This window comes from Acomys russatus, chromosome 21, assembly GCF_903995435.1.
Source record: "Acomys russatus chromosome 21, mAcoRus1.1, whole genome shotgun sequence".
NCBI lineage: Eukaryota > Metazoa > Chordata > Mammalia > Rodentia > Muridae > Acomys > Acomys russatus.
The window spans coordinates 19,199,058-19,225,106 of NC_067157.1; the positions used below are offsets into that span (position 1 = coordinate 19,199,058).

The 26,049-nt window shown below is 39.7% G+C and overlaps 2 non-coding genes across 2 annotated transcripts; both read right to left on the reverse strand.

Annotated features, from left to right (window-relative positions):
* Window positions 1–412: 412 nt before the first annotated feature.
* LOC127205408 (U2 spliceosomal RNA) lies at window positions 413–604 on the reverse strand. Its single transcript, XR_007832623.1, has one exon. It is a non-coding gene; the product is annotated as a U2 spliceosomal RNA (small nuclear RNA).
* Window positions 605–19,326: 18,722 nt separating this feature from the next.
* Window positions 19,327–19,453, reverse strand: LOC127205410 (small nucleolar RNA SNORA17). The gene has a single exon (XR_007832625.1). It is a non-coding gene; the product is annotated as a small nucleolar RNA SNORA17 (small nucleolar RNA).
* Between the last annotated feature and the right edge of the window lie 6,596 nt (window positions 19,454–26,049).

Here is a 26,049-nt window from a genome sequence, read left to right on the forward strand (position 1 = left end):
GTCACTTTGGGAGTATATGAAAATGTTGAAGGTAAGATGGAGAAGGCAATGGAGAAAGCTAAAATAGAAAGAGACTAGGAGAAAAACATTAAATTCAACAGTTTTGAGATAATGAAGACACAATTACGTGGGAAGATGGACCGTTTTTCAGGAAAAAGATAAAGCCAAAGAAAACTCTTTCCTCCCTCCTTTTGAGTTGCATATTGATAGTAAAGCCGAAGTGTTACAGTGGCTGTGGTGGTGCTCACTCTCAGTGACTGTGGTGGTGCTCACTCTCAGTGGCGATCCATATGTAGGGGCCTTGCTAGAAATCTTATGTTCAAGAGATAGCCTTACCACTTCCCTCTAATTCCACCATGGCTGAAAAATCCTGATGTTTTGTCACCCTTAATTATTTTTCATGAGTGCCCCGAGGGGTTGCACTGTTCCTGGAGGTACCTCAATGCCAGGTTGGTGCGTGCAGTGGATGGAGAAAGCTCCTATTCCAACTCCTACTTCCAAAAATCCATTTCATATATTGTCCTTGGATAGAGGACGTATTAGATATTAAACTGATAAGAACAGATACTACACTTGACCTTAGCAAAAAAGGCTGAGAAGCAATACCCTTTATTATTTTTAAAGAATTATTTCTCTTATTTTATGAGTGAATTTTTTGGCTGCATGTATGTCTGTGTAACTGTAGAGGTTAGAAGAGTAGATCAGGCATCCTAGAATTGGAAGTAAGGATGGTTGTAAGCCACATGCAGTGTTGGGAGTAGATCTTAAACCTTTTGCATAAGCAACAAGTGTTCTAAACTACCAAGCCATCTCTCAAATCCCCCTCTCCTGTCATCTTTAAAACTTTTTAAAATATTGGAGCCTGTGAGGTCAGACTTGAACCACCTCACTGCTGTGAGACTTGAACCATCTCACAGGAAAATATGGCTTCCTGTCATATTTTCAGGAAACAAGCCTCTGCTAGTTCCACAATGAAACCCACAGGCTGTGTAGTACAACGAACACAAACTTGACTTTTGTAGTTCTGAAGGCTGGATGGTTCACATTCCAACCCAGAAGTAAGAAATGCATCAAATGGAAGGATCATTGGCTTTCAACAAGTCCAAAGCCTTCCGGAAAAGCTATTATATGTTGAAGTTATAGGGCAAATTTTCATTTCATATATTACCATTGTAGGTGATGCATTCCCAAGTCCCCAAGTAACTCTAATTATAGTTCTTCTTCTCTTCTCTTCTCTTCTCTTCTCTTCTCTTCTCTTCTCTTCTCTTCTCTTCTCTTCTCTTCTCTTCTCTTCTCTTCTCTCTCTCTCTCTCTCTCTCTCTCTCTCTCTCTCTCTCTGTCTCTGTCTCTCTCTCTGTCTCTGTCTCTCTCTGTCTCTCTCTCTCTATCTCTCTCTCTCTCTGTCTCTGTCTCTCTCTCTCTGTCTCTCTGTCTCTCTCTGTCTCTCTCTCTCTCCCTCCCTCCCTCCCTCCCTCCCTTCCTTTCTCTCACACTCCTTATGGCTCTACCTTTTGCCATTGTGCTAGTAAGGGCTCTGTGATGGGTCTGCCTACATCAGGTTTCTGGCTGGGCTTTCAGGCATTGTGACATAGCCTTAGAAATTGAAGTGGAGACTGCTGGGTCTCAATAGCCTATGCATTTGGCATGCCTGGAGAATTTGCATCTGATGGATAAGGGTGCTACCAAGGTTTATTATTCCTTTTATCTGTAGAACAGAGTATTGAATAATAGCTGCAACTACCTGAACCCATGGCCAGAATGTACTAAGCAGAAGCCACAGTGCCCTGGACAGTGTTCTTCTCATGGAGGACAACTTGGCTCAGGCCACCTAACACCTTTCACACCTTTCAGTGTTCTGGACCTTGGATGGGAGAGAGAACTCCAAGGATCTCAGAAGTGATGGCTTTTTCCTTTAGTGCTGGTGATTTTTTAAAAATAGATGTATGTATTTATGCATATGAGTCTGCATGTATGTTTACAAACAAGAAGACGGAATCAGATTCCATGGGACTTCAATTATAAACTGTTGCGAGCTGCCTTGCAGGTGCTACAAGTGGTATTAAGGATCTTTGGAAGAGCAACCAGTGCTCTTAACTACTGAGCCATACCTCTACTTCCTAGTTTTTATTCTTGTCTCCTGGAGTTGTCGGGTTCTTACTGGTCTCCTTAAAAGCATTTGAGTGCCTCTTAGTTGTTCTCTGCTGAATATGCTGTTTTGTTCTCTACGTGGCCAGGCTGTAAATTTTCCAGTTTTTTTTTTTTTTTTTTTAGAATTTGCTTCATCTTTAATTATAAATTCTGCCCTTGGGGCATCTTTTTGCTCCTTAACTTCAGCATAAGTGGTTGAAAGAAACCACTCCATTTCTTCTCCATTTCTCTTAGAAATTCCTTCCACTAAAAGTCCTAGTTTGTCACCCTTAAGTTCCCCTTCTGCCTAGCTCCAGGGCATGGATGTAACGCAGCTGGGCACTCTGCAGCTGCTTAATAAGGTTAGCCCTTCCTTGGCTTCCACTGAAAGAATCTTCTCTCATTTCCTGCCGAGACCCTGTCAGACAGCCTTTCCCGTTACCCATTTTGTCAGCTGTCTGGTCAAAACTGTTTTGTTTCTGAGACTTCCAGATCCTCCCTAGGCCTGGTCTTCACCTCTGGCCACAGAATCCTAATAATGTGTTTTGTTTGTTTGTGTTTTCATCTTCCCTTCCAAACTGCTCCAAGCCACACCCATCGCCCAGTCTTAAAGCTGCTTACAGGAATTCTTACAGAACACCCTACTTTGAGACACTAATTTGGAAATCTAGGTTTGATTTTTGTTTCCTAAAAGAATTCTGGAGTCTAAGTACTTTGGAAAGGGAAAAGATTTACTTGACTCCTACTTCTGGGAAGCAGGAAATCCAAAACCAGGTGATTGTTGTAGTCAATGATTGTATCTAGTCAAATCCTGAAGTTTCAGCTTACGAGGAATGACAGATAGGGAGGCCTGAAAGAGAAACAAGAGGAGACCTAGGAAGCTGGAGTCAGTGACTACCGTTCTGCTGCCATGAGAGCTCATCTCGCCTCTTTGATGTTGATTCATTCAAGGGAGATTTTATTCACAATGCAAACAGCATACAATTGGCCCCACCCTTCCATGCCACTGCATTTGGGGCCAATCATTCACTTGAAGATTTGTGATGATAAATCATATTTCAGCCATAACAGTCCCCAGTTATTCATACCATTAAACTAATGTCATTGCCTGTGAAAACATTTTAGACTTTCAATTCAAGTGGCTTTCTTGTTAGATGATGCTTTCAATCTCTTTTTGAAGTCATCTTGTCTACTAGCTAAATATCTTTGTTCGGTTCCCTAGGTTCAGGAGGCAAGTGGATATAACCTTGTATGCTATATGTTACATCAAGGAATTCATGTATGCCTCCTCATACCAGCAGGATCTATACCCCAAAAGCCTTAACAACATGAGCCCCCAAACAAAGATGACATCAATGAACATGCAAAACTTGATAAGAAAATTCCCATGAGGCCTCAACTTTACATAAAGATCTACAGGCAACCAAGTCAAGCTGGAAGTGGAAGAGAGGTCCTTCTCCAAGGACCAGGTGTCCAGTACCAAATAATCAACTCTGAAAATGTACCTACAACTAACATTATAAGGATTGACTAGGTTATATTTAATACATATATATAATACATATATATGTGAAAAATCAACATATTCATTTGATAATAGTCAGTTTAAAAAAGAGGCCATCAATTTGTAGGACAGTTAAGGAGAAATAGGGGAGGATTTGGGGGAAGGAAAGGGAAGACAGAAATGCTTTAATTAAATTATAATCTCAAAAAACCAGAAAAAGAAAAGGATATTCAATCTCATATTAAGCATATTGCTCTCTTTGTCTTGGATTCTTCTTTCCTTGAAGCATTTAAACCTAGCTTTCTTTCCTAGAAATTTTGTCTGGCATGCTACATACCACATAGAGTCTCTGCCCATTGTTTTCCTGATTTAGATAGGTTCTGGATATAGTCTTCCTTTCTCTTTCTGTCTCTGTCTCTTTACCTGTCTCTCTATGTCTTTCTGTCTCTCTCCCTGCGCCCACATAAAGTTCAGGCTAGCTTCAAAATTCCAACACTTTGAAGGATTACCTTGAACTCCTGCCTCTACCTCCCATTTTCATTTGCCTTGATTCTAGTTTTGTACCATCATAACCATATTTGCAGTGCTGGACATTGAGCTTAGGGTTTCAAATACATGCATGGCAAGCACCATATTTGTAGAGCAATATCCCAGCTCACATTAACTACTTTTAACATTGAAAATAGATTGGTTTGCATAGAATATATTTTTTTATCATGGTCTCCTTTCCCTCATTTTCTTCCAGATTCTCCTCACTTCCCACCCTTTGAACTCCAAGTCTTCATTCTCTCTCTTTAGAAAATAAACAGGCTAATTTAAAATAGCATAAAAGAAGAAAAAATAAGCAAAAAGCAGGAGGAGCACACACACAGACCCAGTCACACACATAAAACCCATAGACCCTCAAAATTAGAAACCATGATGCTATCTACTTTTAAGAGCTACTTACTAACTTTTTCAATTTGATGACTTGTTGGAGCACACCTGTAATCCCGGCACTCTGAAAGCTGAGGAAGAAGATTCATAGGTTCAAAGCCAGCTAGATGCGGAAAGCTTATCTCAATATGAAAAACTAAAAATACACATTATTCTAATGACTATACATATGTTTTCTGGATTGTTAATACACTGTGATTTAATTAAAAAGTATTTTTATTTTTCAGGTTTCCACGGTTGCCTATGGTTCGTTGTGTAGGGTTAAGACCTCATTGGCTATTCTTGGCCCAATTTGGCATGTTCATTGCTGCTATTCTTGCTCTGCTCATATTTGGACAATCGTATTTGTGATACTGTCTGAGTGTCGCCTCTGATACTTCTAGCAGACATGATCACAGAGCAAACTCCCCGCTTTTCTAGCTTTTACAGTCTTTCCAACACCACTTCCACAATGTTCTCTGAGCCTTAGATGCATGGCTTTTTCTTGATGTATCCAAGGAACTGGACCCTGCAACGTTGCATTTTGATTGTTGTGAGTTTTTGTAGTGGTCACTGTGCAAGTTTCTTCGATGAATGGTGAAGACTATGCTTATCCCTGGGTATAAGAACAAGGCTTGATTGTTAGGTATTATGTTGGTTTAGTAAATTAGTAGTTGCAGATTCTCTTCCACCAATCTTGATCTTCCTACTATTTCTAGTACCCAGCATCACCTGCTTCTTGTTGAGCAGATCTTTAGTCCAACTTAGAGCTGGACTCATACTACCAAGATTTGAGTACCACTAGTTAACCCTTAGAGTTATCGTGCCGTGTTGGTTGTTGATGTTGTTCATAGTCATTTTAGCTGAGTAGAACTGTTGGCTTCCTGCTTCCTTTGGAAGCATGCATGATGCTTTCTCGTGCTATGAAAGCTGTTCCTTGGGTACGGGACATTTTAGGTCAGTTCCAACTCAGGGGTATCAGAGCCTATTTCTGAAGTGTATGGGGACTTTAGCAATTGAGACGCTTTTTACTACATTTAAACCTAGTCTCCTTTCATGAAATTTGCTCATTAGTTTTAAGTTTTTATTTTTGTAACTCATTGGTGTGTTTTATGAATCAGTCTGTAATTTGAACACTTCAAGGTCAGTATGGCTTCTTTTTTTTTCTATTTAAGTAATTTATTCAGATTTTCAGATTTCATTTCAATTGTTATACCCTCACTTGTATCTTCCCATTCCCCCTCCCTCCCTCTTTCACCCTATTCCCTTCAGCTAGGTCTGTGACAGAAGGGGACCTCCTCCTCCACCATATATATGATCACAACCTATCAGGCTTCATCCTGGTAGCCTGCTAACCTTTCCTCTGAGTGCCACCAGACCAGGCCTCTCCACAAAGAACAAGTGGTCAAATAGAGGGAACCAGAGTTCACACCAGAGTCAGACCCTGCTCTCCACATAACTGTGGAGAATGTGCTGTGGAGAATATATATATATATATATATATATGCCTAGACTTTCAAAATGTATCTTACTTAGGAAATAAGAGCCTCAGCTTGCCCTATTCATTAATTAGATGCCCTCTGGGTTTCAGTTAGTTAATAAGATTATTTCTGTTAGCCGAAGGTCACTAGGTAGCAGTCCAGCTTCCACTGGAGGGAAACCTTGATATTCCTGTGATTTCTTAGATCCCATGAAAGAACAAAAGAAAACATGGCAGGAAGACTCAGTTATGAAATAATGAAGCTCAGGGTACAGATGTATCACTAGAAGCTGTGCTGGGAGCCTAGGTTGCTTCTCGGCATCACTGAAATGTAACAAGTCCTTTACACCAAGCATTGCCATGTAATTTTTCATTAATGTTTTGAGCACCCACCATTTCTCTGCACCATAAGGAGACAGTTAACAAGCTTTACTTTCATGATATAAGGACCCATAAAGATGTAGAGCCTTCAGTTAGGATTCCATTCAAAAGAGCATCCTTGTCATGGATCACATTTGCAAAGCTTCCTAATGTCTGTCTTGAAGGCTGAGACTGGAAAGCACTGGCAAAATCAGTAGGAACAGAATAATTCATGCATGCTGACAGCTCATTGTTTTTAACAGGTAGTGTGTGTGATATACACACAATTGAAGTTTAATCTCCATTCTTTCTTTCCTAATAGAAGTCTGATTTAAAAATATTTCCCTTTTGTGACAAAGGACATAAGATAGGTGGGAGTAAAACATAGGACAGACATGAGCTATTTCAGAAGTGAGGTAACAGCTATAGAATTTAGCAGAGAATGGTCCACCTTTTCAGATAAATCATCTCAAATTAAGGAAAGAAATCCTGTTCAGATTCTATTCTTTCCTTGAAAGTACTTCTTGTCAAAGTGTCAGAAGTTTTCATTTTCTCCACACTTGTGGCCTCAGCCAGCACTCAGCATTGATATGAGGCATTTCTTTTAATGCCCTGGTAAAAGTTAATGCCGTGTGTAATAGACTGAAGATCGGCTTGATGCAAACCCTTTTCATTCACTCATGGACAGAACACTTGATTTGAAAGGAGAGTTAGTCCTTAAAACAACTGTGTCAGGTTTAAACGTGGTTGCTTCATCTTAGCTATAGTTCCAGAAATGTTTATTGTCTAACTTTGGCCCAAGTGTCAACAGGAATTGAGTGCTTCAGAGAAAAAGAGTGACAGTGATTTTTCCAATTTCATTTTGTCGCATATTTTACTATTGATGGACTCTACCATTTTTTTTGCAGAGGTAGTCATGTCCTCTTTTCAAAGGGTAGACATGACACAAGCATCAACCTGCCTCACAGAGAGCCATCCACTGTGGTAGCTAAAACTCCACTGACTTTTCATTTTTATTACTTATCAAAGTAATGTATGAGTGCACAACACAGAAACAAACAAACAAACAAACAAACAACAACAAAAACCCTTAAAAACAGCAAAACACATAATCAAAATTTTAGTAAATCTAGTTGGGGCTTTGCTAACGTCATTTAAGCTTGCAATCGACAACAGCATTCTCCCTGGTTCCATCCCCACCCCCACACAGTTGCATACCACAACTACACCAATTCAATAAGATCTCTGTTGTGAAATTTTATTGAATTCTCCATCATTTCACCTCCCCAGGAGTCACTATTTAGGTACAGTCTACATTGTGGCATAGTCATTTTGGCTTCTTTTTTTTTTTTTTTCAGTTTTTCATTTTAAATTTATTAATTCATTCAGATCACAACTCAGTTATTATCCCATCACTTGTATCCTCCCATTCCTCGCTCCCTCCTCCTTTCACCCTATTCCCCTCCCCTAGGTCTATGACTGAGGGGGACCTCCTCCCCCACTGTATGGTCATAGGCTGTCCAGTCTCATCTTGGTAGCCTGCTTAGTCTTTCTTTGAGTGACATCAGGCCTCCCCACCAAGGGGAGGTGGTCAAATATGGAGCACCAGAGTTCATATCAAAATTGGTCCCCGCTCTCCACATAACTGTGGAGAATGTCCTGTCTATTGGGTAGATTGGAGTAGGGGTTCGGTGTTTACTACTGTATTGTCCTTGGTTAGTGCAATAGTTTGAGCAGATCCCCCCTGGGCCCCGATCCTCCCATCACAATGTTCTTCTTGTAGGTTTCTAGGACCCTCTGGGTCCTTTTATTTCCCCATATCCTATATTTCTCTTACCTCTTATTTCTCTTTGACAGGGCAGTGGGAGACAAAATGACTGAGAAAGGTGTAAGGTATAATCCTTCCATAATTATTCCTGTTACTGACCATTCAATTGTATCAAAAGTGAGAGCACTCCTCCAGTGCAATTCTTGGTTCCCTGACACATCTTGGTACCTCACAGAAAGCCAGTCCTTAGATCTTCTGGGTGGTCTTTCTTTTAGCTAGTGATCTCTATGCACTTGCTTCCCAGGCCCTGTCAGATGCTATAAAATAGCAAAAGAACAGCCTCAGTTAGTGGGGAACCAAATTTGACTCACTAAAAAAGCACATACTTCAGGAGGTCCTGTGGGATGCACACAGCCAGAGAAAGAAGTGCTGGTCGGCAAGGCCTTTTTTTTTCCCCTATCCCATAGGCCTAATTAGTTTGTGCAAATACTGCTCAATCAGGAGAGATCAGAGGATATGAGCCAGTCCCCATGCTGAAGAAAGCTCTGCTTTTGGATGCTGGAGGAGGGCATAACACACAAGACTTATACTTATTGTCTGTCTTTTTTTCCCCCTCCACGATCTTTCTGTATGCTTTAAACATTTTTTTAATTGGCTCAAATTACAATATATGTGTCTATTGTTTTGTTTGGATTGAAGAAAGCTATAGGTAAAGGCTTGTTTGGGGTACATGACTGTAAAACATGTTTTTATGTTAACAATAAGGGTTTGATCAAGATGGAGAGAGAGATGGCTACTTGGGAAATGTGCTTGCTTGCTGAGCAAGCATGATGACCTGAATTAAGATCCTACAACTCATATAAATGCCCAGAGAGGAACTCTCCATCTGCAGCCCGTACACCGAGGTGGTGACGGAGACAAGCTCCACGTGGCCTGTGACCAGCTGTACTAGGCAAAATGATAAGCTTCAGGCTCGGTGAAAGACTCTGTCTCAAAAGTTATGTGGAGAGTGGTAAAGGAAGAGATTGTCTATCAAGTTCTGGCCTACACAAATAGACTGGAACATGCACCTGTATGCACACACATTGACACCTGTAATAGTTACCTAAAACATAATGAAAACTGCTAGTTTTTACTATTAATTTTTTCAGTTCTGCCCTTTCTATTTCAATTCAGAAAACTATATCTACATACATATAATCATCTACTTTGAAGAATAAGCAGAATTTATGTGGTGAGCTAGAACTGCCTTTCTGGTCTCTAACTTCCTGTCTCTTCTCCGCATTGCTCAGAACTTCCTGTGGCGCTAACTAAAAATTTTAGAAAGTCTTCTGGTAATTCTTAGATCATCATTACTCAGAAAGCTAACGTCAGGCTATCATCTTCATAACTAAAACATCAAGTCCCACATATTTGCTTTTGTTTTTTTCCACTGTAACCTTTCGCTTTCTGTGACTCAGAACTGGTCTACATGGGACGTTTCCTGCGGGAAAGGCAGAGGCAGCTGCTCATCTTTAAATTCATTTCGCTTTTCATAGATAGGTTTAGAAGGCAACCCCCATGATGCCCTCCTCAGTTCTATCACTAAGATGTGATGTAACCACACAAAAAAGCCCTAGTGCCTCACATTTGTCAACACCCTATTGACTAAACGCAGTTGCATTGAAGACAGTAGTGCCAATGAGGGGAAGATGTCCTCCCCTCCTGAGGGATTCCGGGAAGAGGCTCATATTTCCAGACAGCAATTCTATCTCTCAACACTGGCTACTTCATCCCAGTGTCTCTTCAGCTTGTGCGTCAGAATGAAAATATGGAGAGTAAAGCTGATCCAGGCTACTGGGTTCACAGCCCCAAAGGGAACTGTTCAGCTGATCCTGTTTGCAGCTACACAAAATGCACATTATTTTGACATGTTATCAGTTCTATGGCTGCTTGTTTTGCTGTGATAGCTAATGTATAATAGTGAGATATGAAATAATACAAGCTACCTAATTCTCAGGAGACTCCAAACTGGCTGCAAGGAACCTTTGTCATTGCCCTGCTGTGTAGAATTGCAGCTTTCTTCTCACCCAACCCAACAAAATACTCTATAATGTGCTCATAAACTATGTCAGCCAGTCTGAGACAACAGGCAGAATTATCCTAATGGTCATTGGTCCCTTGACTTCCTGGTCACTTTGTGTGCTTCTTGTGAGGTATCTTTCTACCTTGAGTATAGAACTATCAAAGAGTTCCTACAGAGAAGGAGAGTGAAAACTCACTTGTGGTGGTTCTAAGGGCTCAAATGAAATGGATATTCATGTAAGGCTCACATTATTGCTTGATACCACTTTTTCATCCCTTCAATCTCTTTGTATCGTGCAATTGTTTGCTTCATTCTTATGGTCTTGAAACCTCAGCATTAAAACAAAAAGACTCCCCCTGTGCTGTGGCACATGCCTGTAATCCCAGTACTCAGAGAGGCAGAAGCAGGAGGATCACTGTGAGTTCAAGGCCAGCCTTGTCTACAAAGTGAGTAGTCTTCTCTCAACTCCCTCCCCCTCAAAAACAAAACAAAACAAAACAAAACAAAAACCAGCAGAAAGTCTCTCTCTCTCTCTCTCTCTCTCTCTCTCTCTCTCTCTCTCTCTCTCTCTCTCTCTCTCTCTCTCTCTCTCTCTCTCTCTCTCTCTCTCTCTCTGATTCTGTAATGATAAAGCAGTTGATTTTAGCACCTTTTAGCACCAATATACAAGGGTCCTGTTTTTTCCCCTACATCCATGTAAAGAATCCCAATCTTATCATGTACAAAAATCTTATATAGACATACATGAGGCTTGTAGTTTACTTATTTCTTTGTAGCCACTTTTTCAATATTCTATACCATTTGAACTGTCACATAATAATATAACTTCAAGAATGATTAATTATTTATTTCTGTATGTGTTTGTGTGTGTGTGTGTGTGTGTGTGTGTGTGTGTGTGTGTGTGTGTGTATACACAGGTGTAATCATGATATAGGCCATGTATAGAAGTCAAATGACAACTTTCAGGAGTCCTTTCTCTCATTCCATCTTTTGGGGTCAGGGCCACAGTGAAGTGCTTCTGACCATTGAGATATCTTACAGATTGTTTTTAAAGAAATTTTTTATTAAATGTTTTTAATTTTTTACATATACATTTATATTATTACACATAGATACAATCAGCTACCTATATCAGGAAGAACCACAATACAATCAGTAATTATATAAATGTTAAACTCTGAGTGTTTTGGCTATTTGTACTTGACAGCTTGATGAAAATATCTTTCTTATCTTGGTGCATCTAAATCTATATCTATCTATCATATCTCTTCAATAGCAACTTAAAACATATTTATCTAGACCTAAAAACATCTTAACTCCTAAAGAACTAAGCTTAATTGTAAAACTAAACTATCTGGTCTTCAACCCCATCAGAGACTCGAGAAGGAATAAAATTGATTACCTGAGCATGCCAGGAGTGCAGATTAGTAGCTTTCCAAATGAGAGGATAACAGAGACAGTTTGCTACCTGAATACCCAAACCTCTCTATAACATTGCAGCAGCACCTTCAGCCTTCTGGCCCAAAATATCTTACAGACATATTTGTGAGGCATTGTGAGAATTTGCTTACCCTGTCTTGGAAGAGTTTGGTCATTAACTCTGTCTGCACCCAAGCTTGCCCTTTATTAGGCAGAATTCTTTCTGTGGTAGAAATGAGGACATTTTGTCCAGTGGCTTGTCTGCCACATTTGAAGCCTTCTCCATAAGAAGGTTCTTTGATACTCATCACACTCTTTGAGGTAGGCTGGGTGTTGCCAGGAGTTAGCATTCACTGTCTCATTGTCAGTGATTCTTTAAAATAATAAAAAACGTTTTAAAATGGCATATTCTGTGTGTCTCTGAGGTTTTTTTTTGAAGCTCTTATCTAACTATTTTACATTATCTTTCTATAGAATCAAATCTATCTGTTGCACCTAAGATGTATATTCTTGTAATTAAAATAGGCTAGTAATTGATATGATTACCTTAAACACCTGCAACAGCATTTTCAAATTATTGGAAATAAAACTTTTAATATAATTGAGAGAGAGAGAGAGAGAGAGAGAGAGAGAGAGAGAGAGAGAGAGAGAGAGAGAGATGCTTACATTTGAATTCTATACCACTGTATCTAAAATTAAACTTATTTTGCATCTATATACAAAATTCTATACTAGTGAATTAAAAATAACCTTGTGAGTGACAACTAAGGCATTAAGTTGAGGAGTAGATTCATTAATCTACTTTTTGTTCTATCTTCCCTATATATTTCTATATTCCTCCTTCTTTCTTTTCAACCCCTATCTCCAAACCTAAGATCAAAAGATAAAGGAAAAGAGAGACATCCCTGAGTCCAACCTTGTTTTCTCTCTAAATAAGATGAATAATAACTTGTAACCAACTCCCATTGAAAATAACTCTCTATAACCCAAGAAAGCAACCAAAAACTTACCTGACTCCTCTTAAAGTAAATGGGAATTCGTTTTCTTAAGCTTTCTTCTGGCTGATTTGAGAGGAATAATTCCTTTGTAGGGCCCTAATAAAACTGGAGAAATGGTTAAACAAACTAGGAATAGCATTTGTGGTCAAGTTTCTAAATGTTGAGAAATTCCAGACTGAGTGAGAGTCCTGTGTGGGACAGTCTGAAATGCTGGACCAATTGGGATTGCAAGCTTTCTTGGAAGGTGTCCTGGGAGCTGTCTTGTTCTGATGAAGGATAGCAACTGAAGCACTTGGGGCTGTAATCTCTTCTTCTGTAGCCTGGCAAGGGGAGAAGTGACCAAAGTTCAGTGGCCATAGTTCATGTCTGAAGTAGTCCCTAGTCTCCACATTGTGGAATGCACAAGGAGACTGTGCTACTACATCTGAGCAGAGGGTCTAGGTCCACATCCTACATGATCCTTGGTTGACATTTCAGTTTCTACATTGTAGTGTAGTTATCCTGTATTATTTGGCTAATATCCGCTTATTAGTGAATATATACTATGCGTGTCTTCTGGGTCTGCGTTACCTCACTCAGGATGATCTTTTCTAGTTCCATCCATTTTCCTGAAATTTTCAAGATTTCTTTGTTTTTAATGAATTGCTTGATCTCATATATTCAACTCAGTAAAGCCATATTCATTCTTTTCAACTTTGTAGTTTATCATGGCCTTGATATTTGCAATATTCCTGCCTCTATGATTGTATCTATAATATAGGATTTATGACTTTAGTTTTTATATTTAATATCAGTGATGACAGAGCTTGTTATACACATTTTTAACCAAGATTCTTATTTGTATCAAGTCAAGCCAATTGAGAGTAAATTGAAGACAATAAAAGAGTTCTCATGATGCACTGTACTTTATTGAAAGAATCACTTTGCTGGATATCGTCATTAATCAGGTGTGCAGTGGACACTCAGCATTGTTCTCCACGCAGAGAAGACTAATGAAGAATTATGTGGTGCTGTCTGTGGCATTTACCAGCTTCCTTCTTAGTGGGCAACACAAATACACCAAAATAAATGAATAATAATGGACCTGTACTAAACGATATATGATTGTCTTCATCCTTCAGGCAGGGCTGTACTGAAATAGCATTGCCCACAGAAGAGCCTCTTGGCTCATGTTAGGAATTTTATTATGCCTGTGTCAGGCATAGGACTTTTCATTTTTAAGCAGGAGCTACTAATGACATTCTAACAAAATTTTGTAAAAGTTTGTGACACTACCTCACAGGACAAGACCCAAACAAAGCAGGTTGTTATAGCTTTTTTTTTTTGCTTTGCTTTTTTTTTTCTTTTTACTTGACCAGAATTTGAAACAAACCACACTCTAAATTGTTATTCTAAGTCCCGAAATTTCTATTTGATAATGTGGAAGTATAATTTCCTCAAGCTTATGTGTATCATGATAGCCTTGAAAATATCTTTAATCCTTTACTTATTAAACCAATTTCATTTTTAGTATAGGTAATTTCGAGGACACCATAATTTATATGCATTCCTTTTTCAAGGTGTACGTATTCAAGCAAGAGCCATGTTTTTCAGATTCAATTTTCATGGCAGATGATAAATATTTTAAAAATGTATCATAATATTATGAAGCTTATCACCTAAAAAACAAATTACCCTGGCTTAATGGCCATTATTGTGCACTCATTCATCTGGGATTAATCTGTTTACAAGCTACCTAAATTAAAAAAGTGTTAAATATAATATCTCCCTAAATGTAGGCAGACTTATTGACTTCAACTGAAATTGCTTATAATATTTATTGTGTTGGATCAAATAATCTCATATAATGTCAATCATAGATTGAAAATTATTATATTTCAGCACTTTGAAAAAGTTATACAATTATGGAGTTGGGTTTCTCTAGTCTCCCCTAGTGTATATCCCGTTCTTTACAGTTCTGGGACTGAAAGCAAAGCACGTGTTGACAAAGTCATATTTATATAAACAAAATGTTCAGTCTCATTAATCAAGTGATTGTATTATGTTTTCCATGGTAGTCGGCATTGTATAGATTTTTTGTTTTGTTTTTGTTTTATTTAAATAATTTATTCAGATTACATCCCAATTGTTATCCCCTCACTTGTATCTCCCTGCTCCCTCTTCTGCCCTATTCCTCTCTCCTAGGCCTGTGACAGAAGGGGACCTCCTCCCCCACAATATGATCACAGCCTCTCAGGTCTTATCTGGATAGCCTGCTTCCCCTTCCTCTGAGTGCCACCAGGCTTCCCCACCAAGAGGAAGTGGTCAAATAGAGGGCACCAGACTTCATGTCAGAATCAATCTCTGCTCTCCACACAACTGTGGAGAATGCACTGTCCATTGGCTAGATCTGAAGAGGAGGTCTAGGTTTACTGCGTGCATTGTCCTTGGTTAGTACAGTAGTTTATGTAGGCCCCCCTGAGTACAGATCCATCAACCCCATGGCCTTCTGGTAGGAAGCTATTATTTTATGATAATTTCTATCATAACATAAACTGTGAAGATTTGTTTCTATTCCTTATGTGGTTATTATGGTAGTTAGCAGAGATTTTAACTACCAGAAAGAAGATAGTCATTTTGATAACATTCTGTACAGTCTCTTGACACTGAGGGCACACTTACTCCTCCTCATGATACTCTCTTATTCTCCAACATTTAATAGATTTCTAGTTATGAGGTATACAGTGTGCTAATATATTTATTTAACCTGGTGCAGAGCACATTGGGGCTTATAAGAGCTTTATTATTTTGTAATCATTTTATCTCTGTATATCTATGCAGTGTACTAATATTCTCTCTCTGTCTCTCTCTCTGTCTGTCTCTTTGTCTCTCTGTCTCTCTGTCTCTCTCTCTGTCTCTCTCTCTGTCTGTCTCTCTTCTGTCCTCTCTGTCTCTCTGTCTCGCTCTGTCGCTGTCTCTCTGTCTCTCTCTCTCTATCTCTCTGTGTCTCTGTCTCTGTCTGTCTCTCTCTCTGTCTGTCTCTTTGTCTCTCTGTCTCTCTGTCTCGCTCTGTCGCTGTCTCTCTGTCTCTCTCTCTCTCTATCTCTCTGTGTCTCTGTCTCTGTCTGTCTGTCTGTCTGTCTCTTTGTCTCTCTGTCTCTCTGTCTCTCTCTCTGTCTGTCTCTTTGTCTCTCTGTCTCTCTGTCTCGCTCTGTCTCTCTGTCTCTCTCTCTCTATCTCTCTGTGTCTCTGTCTCTGTCTGTCTGTCTGTCTGTCTGTCTCTCTCTCTCTCACCCACAATTACCTCTTTTGGTACATGGTAGTGACCTGTTAAATTTATACTTTACTAATTTGAGAGTTTAAGAAATGAGTTCAACTCTTGGATTCTAGTCCTCTGAGCTTAATTCTGTGTGGACATGAGAAATATCTCCTTTTCATGTGATTGTGAAGTTTTTAAAAAATATGGGATATGTCCATGATTAAATATAAAGAACTGGTGAATTTTTACATGTGCAACTTTTAAAAAATTGGTTCAAAAACAATTTCTCAATTACGGCTTTAAAAATTAGTATATGTTACACAGCCCTGTTACACAACCTAGCAATTGAGATATGATCTGAGAAATGTGTAAAATGTGTACTAAGGCAATTTTATTGAAAAAACATTCTGGAACACACTTCCAGAATCCTAGATGCTCTGGCTTACTGCATATCTGTGCCATGCTATTAACATACTGCTCCTAGGTATGACCTAGCATAATAATATTACATATTACTATTGTGAGTTGTATGTAACTACAACACAATATTAAGTATGTACACACACATATAAACATAGAAAACATTTGAAATATGAAATATGAAATGTGAAAATAGCATATGAAAGACAAAATATGTATGCCCACATTGGCACATACAACGAATCGAGCTCATAGGTCCTCTATCTGTCCATGAGGAGTCAGTAAGTACAGAGCTCTTCACAGGAGCCCCGTGGACTATGGAGTTGAAGACAATGACTCTCATTAGCATTCCTCAATGACTTATTCTTCCCTATGATTAATGGGGCCCCAAGAAATCCTGCCCCATCCCTGATGGCCCATGGACAGACTCAATCATGTGCAGGAAAGGGCAGACACGCCCAGGTATTGGGAGGAGTTCGTGAGTTCTATGGCCATGCCTATATGATAGTGTTCCTTATCATCCAGCTCTAGTGTTCCTTGTGCCCCACGCTTCACGATGTCCCTGTGCTTCAGAAGGAACAGATTTTCATAATCATAGAGTTGTAACCAGTCTCCTCCACAACAGCACTGTAAAGGGGAATAAATCCCAGCATATCTCATTAGTATTGCTATAATTTTTTTCTCTTCTTAAGAGCCTAAGATTGAATACAATGATTATAAACTCTTACCCTCCTTTCCTCATATTTTTTTATATAAGTTTTATTGGGAAGTGAGCATCACAATTTTTTAAATGAAGCCTATTTTTAAATGTTATATTATAGGGCAACATTCTCTCTGACCACTCACTCTTCTTGCAGAAAAAAATATATCTTTATAGAAGAATAAAATATATTCTTCCATTACCATATCAAATCTTTTCACTTATAAATGTTTTTTTTTAAGTCTTGTGACCTGAGAGTGAAACCAGGTTCTCTTTCTCTTTATTAACTTGGAAAATACCATTGCCGTTGCACTTCAAGAAATATTTCTTTTGCCACTATAGAGGAAATTGCATGTCAATTTTTAAGTATCACTGTGCATATTTTTAACCAAACCTAGCTCTATATGACACTTCACTGAATTGAGAATGTAAGGCATAAAGAGGCTTCCATGCCCTTTGCGTGCCAAGCATGTAATCATAACCCGAATCCCTTAAGATGAAAATCACCCAATTGTCAGGAAGGATTAAAACAGTGCCATTTCATACAGGGTTTTTGCACCATTTATTTGATCATAAAGATTGTGAAAAGACAGAGCAAGACTTTAGGCCCCTTCATGGCCTGTTTTCATCAAAAGATTCAAATACCAAGCTCCCAGAGAAAAATATTGCTTAACTTCTGAAGTAATGTTTATATCAGTGATATTCCCAACAAGTAACATCTGGTTTCAGCTGAATTTTGAAACAAAAAAACTGCTTTAGAATGTCTTAAACATTTCTTTTCACTTAATAATGTTACTGTGTTCATTCTTCATGCATTATTTTTGTTTATTTTTAACTTTTTTATTAGTTCCTTGTAATTACACATTATGCACCCAAAACCTACTCATCTCCTGATACTTTTCTACCTGCCCTCTACCCTTAGAACCTCCCCCCAAACAGAGACAAAGAAAATTGTGGAATTTGTAGTGTGTTATGGTGCATCCCACAGTATACTCCTTTGTCCACACTTCTTTGCTTGCAATGATTCATTGGTCTGGTACAAGGCCTCTGGATATCCTGCTGTTGCACTGTGTCATGGAGGTCCTATAGCTAAGGATTTGTGGGACTGATCCCTTCATACACTAAGGAAATTCATCAATGAAGTAGCTACATGATGGGATGGGCTAATTCAAAGCCCTGGATCTGGGCCTGAAAGATATCTGAGCTGGTGAGCCCACAGGATCTCCTGCTCTCACACCTTCAGGGATGGCTAACCAGCAACCCCTAATAACCAGGGCTGGCTCTACCCTGCTGCCCAGGTGAGGTGCAAGGCCTGCTCTCCTGAGTGCGTGCAGCTGGTGAGGGGGCAGGGCCAGTTCTTGTGCTCTCATAACCCAGGGCCAGGTCCTCTCCTGCTGCAGATGATGAGGGATAAGTGGGGAAGAGAATATCTCTTCCTTGTAGCCACCTCACTAGAGACTTGTGGTAGGGCCAGTCCTCTCATGCTTGTATCCTAAGGGCTGACTCACCTGCAGCTCCTGCAATGTATAGATACTGCTGCTGACTTGGCAGAGTCAGCTCTCTTGCTCTTATGCCTCAGGACCAGGTGTCCCAAGATTCCCAGATGAGGGAATGGGGCCAGTTCTGCACATCCCTCAGATGTCACCATCTTCAAGAGCAGCTTCAGAGTCCAGGGATATCTGCTTGGCCTTTGGTGGTCACAGACCCTGGTGCTACAGGGCCACAGACCCAGACATGGCCTCTGGTGGCAGCACAGGTCAGGACTCCACCACAGTCCCAGGTGACAACAGCAGGTACCTGCATCAGGCTGTGCCTCAGTACCCTCTAGTCTCCAGTTCTGCCTCTATTCATTGTGCTCACGCCCTTCTGTTTTTCTTTCTCTTCCACTTCTCTACTATTTGTTTGCTCTTCTTAGTCACACCTGGGTTCTCTGAGTGTCTGGGGTCATTTAGGAGTGGTCTCAGAAGTGCTATATCCCACTCATGCATTCATGCCAGGCAGGAGGCATCTAGGGCATGGTCTGCCTCCCAGGCCAATAGAGTGCCCAACTGGTGGGCCATCCCAAGGTAGCTTGCTGTCCAAGCCCCATGGTGGTCACCTCAGGCTTGCTCCTCACCTGGCCAGCCCAAATGGCCCCTTGTGAGAGTTGTCTGTCTTGGAGTCACCCTGCCTGAGGCATGTAGTCCCATGCAGCAGGCAGGCTACTTCTAGTCTCTGGCTGACTCCCTACCCTAGCTTCCAGCTAGTTGTCTCTACCTAGCTTCCTGTCTGGGACCCCTGATGCCAGACTGGAGGGCTTCTCAAGTTCTTTTTTTTTTTTTTCAGGGGATGGTAGGCTACTAATTAATCATTCAGATGTCCATGGGTCACACCCTGAGTATACACATATCTCTGCTCTCCGCCACCTACTGATGCACACATGATACAGCAGCCACAGCTGAAATATCTCTAAGGGCAGATTCCTTACGCAGTAAATGTATAATGACACATCACATCCTCAGCTAGATATTGGGAGTTTCATTTTTATAAGCATTGCAGTGCCTTCATTGTGTAGCACCTCTGTAGATAAGGCGGTTCTTGCCATCTTCACAGTCTGTGGCTACAGATTAAGATTCAGGCCCTTTGTTAATAATTGGAGGCAATTCTTCCCAGCTGTAATTAGAAACTCTCCTCTCTAGCTCTTACGGAGTGAATGTTTGTTACCCAACACAAAATTTTGTCTGTAAGTAAAACATACATTTATAGTGCCATGGTGAGTTTGTTAATTTCAATTCTGGCATTAAAAAAGTTCAATGTTCAGTGCATGTAACCGGAGCCGTAGCGCTCATTAGTGTTCTTAACAAACAAATTTTATTGTTGAATATAATGGTTTGGCTTCACATTGTCTAGTGTCTCATTGTCTCATAGAGGTGAAGAAAAAAATGGCCACTGTTCACTCACTTCAGGTGAAATAAGCATCAATCTAGGAAAATATCTCATTATCAATGTCAGTGTCCAGGTCGAAAAAAATCTATCAATTAGTAGCCATCAATGTAGTCCCTCCTTTTGTATCCTATTTCCTTTGTTTAAGACCAAGGTCACAGCTAAGTGAGAGCTCCATGTTCCTTTTAGTATAGAAGGGTAGAGTAGAAATATACCTCTGGGAAGAAACACATGTGTCCCATTACAGTAAATGACTAAAAGGAGCAGTGTTGAAAACATTTATTTGAATTTGCATCTCATCTCTGGTCCTTTTATCAATTCCTGGTTCCAGAGTCTACATAACTGTTGCATCATCTCTGTATCTTTAAAATTATGTATGTATGTGTGTATGTATTTATATTTTATGTGTGAGTATTTTATCTATGGGTATATATGTGTATGTATGCATGCCTGGTATGTACATAAGAAGGCGTGAGTGGTCTTGATCCACCATGTGGGTGCTGTAACCAAATCCCTTTTCTCTGCAAGAGCAATAGTAATTTTAACTTCTGAACCATCAATCTAGTCTCTCCTTTTGTATTCTATTTCCTTAGTTTAAGACCAAGGTCACAGCTAAGTGAGAGTTCCACGTTCCTTTTAGTATAGGAGGGTAGAAATATACCTCTGGAAAGAAAGAAACACATGTGTTCCATTAGAGTACATGGCTAAAAGCAGCAGTGCTGAAAAATTTTGAAGGTCACATATAACTACATGTGTGTGTGTACATGAGCATGTATGCACTAAGTATGCAGAAAGAACAATACAGGAAATGAACATGTGATTCAACACACACACACACACACACACACACACACACACACACACACATAGGCCAGATTCACCTTCCTTCTTTACTGTGTCCCATGTGCTGAGCCAATCTTTGAACTTTGTTATTATCTGCTTTCTTTTCAATTTTTGAGACAGGGTCCTCACTACAAAGCCTTGGCTTATGAGCCAGACATGCGCTGCTCCAGCTGACTAAGTTTTCTTGTCTTTAAGACATAAGATCTTGTGATTATTAATCTTGGTGGTCAGCTTGTTTACATCTTGATCATCTAAGAGAAACATATTTGAGGATGTTTCCTTCAACGATTGACTGAAGTGGGACCCCAGAGTAGGGAGCACTTTCCTTTGGCAGCCCAGGCATAAAGATCCCTGAGGCTGACTTCACTTTCTGGTAATGAGGTCACCTACCTTGTTGCTAGCACTGCTGACATCAAAATACAATTTCTTCAGCCTTCCAACATGAACTATAGGCCAGTGGTGTGGCAGGAATCTTCTAATCCCTGTGTACCAGGTTGGGACTACTGAATCATCTAGCCTGTGGATTGAGGGGCTACCTGACTCTCAGCCTCCTCAGTGTACAGACAGACATTTTTTTACTACCTGGACCTTATCTTGCAAACAACCTAAGAATTTCCTTTGTAATACATATTTAATCTTGTCAGTGCTGTTTTTGCAGAGAACCCTGGCTATTACAGATACACATGTATTAAGATAAATACACAGCTGAGTGGTGGTGGCGCACGCCTTTAATCCCAGCACATGGGAGGCAGAGGCAGGCGGATTGCTATAAGTTCAAGGCCAGCCTGGTCTACAAAGTTAGTCCAGGACAGTCAAGGCTACACAGAGAAACCTTGTCTCGGAAAAAAAAAAAAAAAAAAAAAAAAAAAAAAAAAAAAAAAAAAAAAAGACTAATTTAGAAGTTAGCCTTTCTGCATAAACAAAATAACACAGATTGCACATGCAACAACAAGAAATGTGCGTAGTTTTTAAACATTGAAAATAGATATTTTATACAATATATTCTGATCATAATCCCCCACCCCAATCTTCTCCCAGTCCTTCCCACCTCCATACTTCCCACCCTTCCAACTCATTCCTAAAACGTGCTCTAACATCCTCTATGAAATAAGCAAACAGGCCATTTTTTCATATGAGTGTATGACCAGATTTCAGAACCAAACAAAACAATTGCTATAAGGAGCAGATTGTGTCTTGTCAGCTTTGCGATGAGCTGTGACTGTTATATACAAACAGTGTCCTTCCCCGGGAGAGCAGTTCAAGTTCAGAGTCTGCTCAGCAGATGCTCTTTTGTATTCCTCCAAGTTGAAAGTCTGCCCACTGTCCAGCCCAAATTCCTCATATTTCAGTAGCAGCAGCCCGAGTCCTTGTGCTTCATGATTCTGAAAAGTTAAATATGTACTGAAGTGTAGGTTTTACCAAACTAGAATTAATTTAGCTTATGCATTTGCTTTCTCCTTCAGGAATTGTCCTGTGATGTCTGAGCGAAGCGCTATTTTATGGTCTTGCAACATTTGCATTTGTTAGCAGTCCATTACAGATATAGAGCCTGAGCCTGTGGACTGAAGTCAACAGAAAGTAACACAAGCTCACAGGATGAATCAGGCCAAGGTCTCAACCTCAGCTTCCTCTGGCATCTTGCCCTCTAGGCTGGAAAATCTCACGTGGAATGAGGAAATACTTCTACTTTATGATTTTTTGGCGTCTTTGACATTCCTTTAGCTTTGGGTGTTGTATTAGTGAGACTTGTGTGTAATTGTTTGCTGTTCAGTGAGGTCTTTTCCTTGGACATGTTAGGGAAAGGTGTGATGGGTGACATCCTTGGCTTTCAGTTAAATTCGCGCTCTTACTAAAGCTCACATTTCTATCAATTCCTTAGAGTCTAGGTTGATGATCTGGAAGCTTATAGCTGATGGCTTATTTCTTGGGCACTCTTGGGGTCTTTTCCTGAGAAATCTTGGATTTGAGAGTCTGAACAGAATGCTGACAGAGGGTAAATAGAGGAGAACGTGGTCACCACAGTGCACTTTGAGCTCTGGAAGGAAGGGAAGGAATCCTTTTCTCCTTTGGCATTGGTCAGTAACTAACCATGCATGCAAATTGATTTTGAAAGGAAAGTATACTTGCCAAATTATTGTTAAAATTAGAATTCCTGTCTGTTCAATTCTTTATCTTTCCTCTGCTTCCTTTTTTTCTTCTGTTTAATTTTACCTTGGCCCTTTATTAAGAAAACAATCACCGCTGGAGAAAGAAAGCATACTCCTTCCACATCTCTCAGTGTTTGAAAAGTTAACAGAGCTATTTTTCGTCTAAATACAAGGTTCTGAAATAACTTCCCCAAGATTGGTGTGAATGGAAACTCCTTTGTTTTAATTACACAACCCATAGGAAAGAAGTTCCAACATGTCCCCTGGGAAACTCTTTGTATTCTATATAAGCACACATACCCTGTACGGATATGCTCATGTTTCAATTACAAGGTGATAATGTTCTGTCTGCAACTTGCCTGATTCTGTTTCTACCTATAGATCTCTTCCAATCTGTGTTGGTAACATAAGTAACAATCAGATTCATCTCTGTTGTTATCATTCAATGCAGACCTAGTAGCAGCCGCTGTCATTTGAAAGCCCGCAGCCTTCCTGATCCCAATTAAGAAAATTAAACATGCTTAACCAGACTGAAGCTAACTCACAAAATCTATAGAAGGAATCATCTGCACAAACCTTTCTGCATGGCCCCATGCCTTCTTAGATTGGGAAGTCATGCTGAGCAAGCACAGAAGGCCCTCCAGGGGCTAAGAATCCCATGCATTAGATGGTCAAGAAAGTAGACAATTAAAATGAGTGCTGGTGGCAAAGAAGGTTAGGGAAGGTCTGCTTCCTCATAATTTCACCCATGCTAAGATCCATTATTACACATTGGCCATCTTCACTTCCAAGATGACTCAATTCCCTTTTATGTATTATCAGATTTCTAATTAGTTTCCCAGGGCTCACTGAAGCTGAGAAGAACCATATTGACATTGGGGGAGTTCTCAGGGAACGGGAGCCTGCCTTTGTGTCTGAATCTCTTTACTGCTTGGTACAGAGCCGATCCCAATATAGCTCTAATAGTGTCACGCCTTGAGAACATTGAATTTAGTGAAAGTAGTCTTTAAGTTTTAATCGCTTATATTTTCATGTTTTATTATGGCATATTAATTAGACAAAATGTTTCATTATGACATTTTTGCATGCACATATCATGTATTTTTGTTATACTTGCCCACTTTATCCTCTCTTGTCTCAGTAATATTTTTCCTCATCCTCTTTCTCTTTTCAACTACCTCTCCTCATTTTATTGCCTTCTTTTGTGAGCCCGTAAGTTTAATTACAATAAGCAATGACTTATACACAGGAATGTGGGTGAGGATGTCAAGCCAAACTCTTGACAGAGCAGTGTTTGATTCTCTCTCTCTCTCTCTCTCTCTCTCTCTCTGTCATCTCTTATCATCATCATCATCATCATCATCATCATCATCATCATCATCATCTTTTTATGTCACCATTCATAGAATCTGCAATTCCATAATAGTCCTCAGCAATGTGGGACTTCACAACTTCTACATTCCATGACTCCACCCTTTTTACCATAAGACATCACGGGTTTATCCCACCTGAGTCCTTCAAACTTCATAGGTTCTCAGTAGAGATCGTTTTGTTGTTGTTTAGAGGGAATACCACTATGTAGCCGTGGATGGCCTAAGACTTGCTTTGTATGCCAAGCTGGCCTTGAATTCACAGAAATCTACCTGCTCTGCTTCCTGAGTGCTGGGATTTAAGGTAGGCACAAATAACAGCAGAAACTTCCAATAATACCCATAATCTGCCAATACAAGAACTTAAGACAACACACTGTCAGGGTTGAGGATTCATTTTCAGAATTTGATCTACAAACATCAGGAATGACCACAGTATTAATGTAACCCATCCATTTTGCTGACATCCAATGAAGGTATTCTACATAGGAAGAGTATGTAAAGTACTTGGCACTCATTGTCCTGTTTACACTATAGAACAATGTTATCAGTTAGCAAAATTAAGTGATCCTATCAATATTTTTCTGAAACAAGATGACACACATTGAAGATAACATATCTGGAGACCATGAGAGGTGGAAGTAGATCCCATATCTTCTGACTGGAGACCTTGTGTCCTTCACTGCTTCCTCATCTACCCTTGTCTATTCCACTGAGCTTGGTGTGGTGTTGACCTCTTGGATCCATGATCACTGTGAAACAAGTCAGTTATGTTCCAGAAGGCTGGCTTTCTGCTCACTTGGCATTCAGTAGCAGTGGTGGCTGCAAATGTGCATATCAGTGAGGTAAATCCAAAAATTCTAGATGTTTTGGCACATACGCATTTGCATGCAATTCTGCAAAGTACTGTTTCTTTATATAGAGACTTCATACTAAGGTGAGAGAAAGGAAATAAGATTGCATTTATCTTGGCAATGATTTAGCCTTTGAAAAGACTAGGCACTCTATATGTAAAATTATATCTGTGGTAGAGTAAACTATTGGATCCAGGCTGCTTCCTGAAGTGAAAAGGAAATGCACTTCTCTATTTTTATTCTACCATATGAAATTTGAATATAAAGCCCTTTTTTCTTTTTATAGGAATGGACAAGAATAATCTGTCTAATGAATTGCTATTACATAGCTTTATTTCACAACTAGGTATTAGGGGTCAAAATTTATAGGAAGGAGAAAACAAAAGCTCTTATAAATAACCATCTTTCTACCCTCCAATAAAGAAATAAAGAAATAGAAATTCAAATTCAAGCATGTCTGAATTCATCTGGGAGGTATGGGCTTCACCACATAAGAGATGCTAAAGCATTTCTGAAGTAGAACTACTATTTTTTTTAATATATATAAATCTGATGTTTCTATTAGTTGTAATTTTCTTTAAATAGCCTCCCATTTAATTTTCTCTCTTCTGCATGAGCAGAAATTCAATGACAAGTTCTGCAATTTACACAGGTACATTTAGGCATGCTGAGGAATAAGGCTGCCTTTGGCTCATAGTATAGGCTTCTATCTGGGGCCAAGAACTACTTTCAGAATGTACTTTTCTATTAATAAGTCCTTGCACACCATGAACTCATACAGGGGGTTTGTAGAGGAAGTCGATTTTTTTTCCTTGCAAATGAGTCTAAGTCCAGGGTAACTGTGGTGTCCTAGAATAGTGGCCTGAATCCATGTGCTATCTCAGAAGTTTGCTAAGGAAAATCAACACAATGGGAATTC